The sequence below is a fragment of the Elephantulus edwardii genome, unplaced genomic scaffold (assembly GCF_000299155.1).
Source record: "Elephantulus edwardii isolate Elephantulus edwardi_28Jun2011 unplaced genomic scaffold, EleEdw1.0 scaffold00451, whole genome shotgun sequence".
Classification (NCBI taxonomy): domain Eukaryota; kingdom Metazoa; phylum Chordata; class Mammalia; order Macroscelidea; family Macroscelididae; genus Elephantulus; species Elephantulus edwardii.
Genome location: NW_006400201.1, coordinates 96,479 through 100,306, shown reverse-complemented (window position 1 = coordinate 100,306; position 3,828 = coordinate 96,479).

The window sequence follows — 3,828 nt, the reverse complement described above, 5'->3', positions numbered from 1 at the left end:
CAAGCAGGGTTGTGTCATCCACATAACGCAGATTATTGATAAATCGTCCACCAATCCTGACCCCACAGCATATAAAATATTGTCTTGCACACATATTTGATCAAATTTGACCTGTAAGATTTGGCAAAATTATTCAATTTCTTCCTCTTTGGCTCTACGTGTAAGAGTGTATATTTGAAAAATAGTCACAATTAACACTCATAATACCAGTAGTTAGTAAATAAAGAGATATATTGCACTGGGAAAGTAGAATAATAGGAAAATTGAAGAATAATTATGTCAGTTTGAGGAGTAAGATGTGTCTGACTCAGACCATAGTCTTCCTGATCACTTGCTATAGATAATGAATAAGGATGACAGAAAAATTGATGTCCTTGAGTTCTGGTGTTGGACATGAGCACTGAACATCCCATGGATGGTCAGGAGGACAAACATGTCTTGGAGAGAGTGCAGCTGGAGTGCCCTTTGGAGACAAAGGTGATGAGCCTTCACCTCACATACTCAGGTGTGTTGCTAGGAGAGGCTATTCCTTGGAGAAGGACATGATACTCAAAAAGGTAGAATGTCATTGAAGGAGAGAAAGACCTTCGGCCAAGTGGATTGGCATGGCAACTGCTGCAATGGGTTCTAATATGTCAGGAAGTATGAAGATGACACAGAATAGGACAGCGTTTAGGTCTGTTGTTCATAGAATTGCTATGGATCTTACTTGAGTTTACAATACCTACTTAAAACAACAACAAGTCTAAATATGTTGCTGTTGTGGACTATAGAGTCGAAATCGACCCACAGCTGACCCTCTCTGGGGGATTTCAGAGACAGTTAATCGTGTAGGATAAGATAACCTATCCTTCCCCTGCAAGAACAGCTGATGCTCTCAAAGTGTGTGCCTTTGGGACTACAGTGCTTCTTGTCACTAGGCCACCAGAGCTCCCTAAATATGCTGTATCTTACAGAAAGTGAAGGATATTTGAAATACTTATTGAAGAATATCAAAGACTACAGTTTTTAAATACAGATTATATTTCTCAACATCAAGAAAACAAAATCTTTACCACTTGATCAGTATATAACATTCTGATACGTGAACAGAAAATTGAAGTTATTCTTGAATTATATTGTACTTGAAACTAAAATCAATACTGTTTTTGTAGCATGGAGTGCATAACACTGGACAAATTTACTGTCATGGATCTATAAAGTATGCTAGTACATAGGTGACAGTTCAAAGACTAAAGGACTTGTGATTCAAGCCAAGGTTTTTTAAATTACATCTATGCATCTGAAAGTTGGAAAATTAATAAGGATGGCAAAATAAAAATAAAATCAATGTCTTTAGATTGTAGTGCTGGAGAAGTGCATTGAGTAAACATAGAATTCCAAAGAACAAATGACTATGTCTTGGACAAAGTGTAACCAGAGTGTTCTTTAGAGGCATTGATGGTGAAACTAGTTCTCATATTATTTTGGTATGTTGTCTATAGAGGCCAGTACTTGAAAAATTACTTCGTGATAATATGTATAGGAATCACATTGATTACATCTGTGGAAAGAACTGCTGGAGAAGCTCAATATCAGCTGTAAAAACAAGGCCACGTACTGATTGTGGAAGAGACCACCAATTGCTCATATACAAGTTCAAGCTGAAGCCAAGAAAAATTAAATCAAATCCACCAGAACCAAAATATGACCCAGAGCCTATGCCACCTGAATTCCAGAACCACCTCAGTAACAGTACTAAGGCCTTGAACACCAATGAGTGAAGAAAAGAAATGAGGGAGGGTATCAAGAGTATCATGCAGGAAGAGTACAAAAAGTCATTACAAAACAGTGGAGGAAGAAAAGATCAAAATGGATGCCAAAAGAGATGATGAATATTGGACTAAAACACTGTGAAGTCAAAACAGAGGGAAAAATCCAAGATATTAAAGAGCTGGACAGAAGACTTCAAAAGGCAGCACAGGAAGACAAAATAAAATATTACAATAAAATGTGCAAGGACCTGGAGTCAGAATATCAAAAGGGCTGAACTCGCTCAGCATTTCTTAAGCTCAAGAAAATGAACAAATTAAGTTGTTCATTTTGTTCGAGTTGCTATATTTAAGGACGCTTTGGGCAGAATATTAAATGATCCAGGAAATATTAAAAGAAGATGGAAAGAGTATACAGAATCATTTTACCGAAAGTAATTGTCAGACACAGAAGAATTTCATGAAACAACATATGAGCCCATGATGATAAAAGAAGAAGATCAAGCCACTTTCAAATAATTGATGGGATTTGATAGTATACCAGTTGACATGTTTCAACTAACAGATGCTTCCCTAGATGTGCTCATCAAGTTGTTTCAAGAAATCTGGAGTATAACCACCTGGCAAACTGACTAGAAGATATCTATATTTGTTCCTATATCAAAGAAAGGTGACCCAAGAGAATGTAGAAATTATCAAACAATATCATTAATATCACATGCAAACAAGATTCTGCTGAAGATTATCGAAAAATGACTGAAATGGCATATCAACAGAGAATTGCCAGAAGTCCAGTCTGGGTTTAGAAGGGGTCGTGGTACTAGGGATATGGTAGCTAATGTTAGATAGATCTTGGCTGAACGCAGAAAATACCAGAAGAATGTCTGTCTGTGTTTCATTGATTATGCAAGGGCGTTTGATTGTGTGGAACACAACAAAGTGTTGCTGACTTTGAAAAGAATGGGAACCCCAAAAACATTTGATCATGCTAATGTGAAACCTATACTTCATTTAAATTGTTTCTATCAAAAATTCTTCTAAGTGGTATAGCACTTGTCTGTCCATTACCTGTACAGCAGTATCTCGTGGTTGCTGTGATGCTAAACACTGTGACACTGATGTGCCAAATTAAATTTAAAAACAACAACAAAAAAAACACAACAAGCTTGGAAGCAGGAGTGGCATCCACTTCCAAAACGACTTGCCTCCAGAAATTCTACAAACATGGAGAAACAACCAAAATTACATAAGTGTTCAAGTTTTTCTTTCATAGGGTCGTTATGAGTCATTTACAACTCCATGGCACTTTAAAACAACAGCAACATAGTTGGACCCAGAGGCAGTCATCAAAACAGAGTAACAAAACACTGAATGGTTCGAAATTGGGAAGGATGTACGCCAGGGATGCGTCCTATCGCCATACCTTTACAACCTATATGCAGAACAGATTATCCGGGAGGCTGGACTCTATGATGAGAAATGTGGCATCAGGATTAGTGGAGGATTCATCAGCAATCTGCGTTATGCAGATGACACAACCCTGTTTGTTGAAAGTGAGGAGGACCTGAAGCACTTGCTGCAGAAGGTCAAGGACTGCAGCCTTTTATATGGACTAAGCCTCAATATCAAGAAAACAAAAATTCTTACCACTGGGATAATTGGTAGTGTCAGGGTGGATGGTAAAGAGACTGAGATTGTGCACAGCTTTAGTTTGCTTGGTTTCACAGGCAACACTCGTGGCCCCAACCTCCAGAAAATTAAAAGACGTATTGAGATGGGAAAGTCTGCTGTTAAGGATCTCTCTAAAGTCCTGAAGAGCAGTGTTGTCACTCTAGAGAGTAAGGTGGGCCTGATACAGGCCATGGTCTTTGCAATGACTTGTTATATGTCAGAGAGTTGGACAATGATTATGGAGGATAGAGGTAGAATTGATGCCTTTGAGCTGTGCTGTTGGAGAAAAGTATTGAATATACCATGGACTGATAAGAAAACGAAGAGGTTCATCCTAGAGAGGCTTAAACAGGACTGCTCATTGGAGGAAAGGATTTTTTTAATTTTTTTTTTAATTTTTAAATTT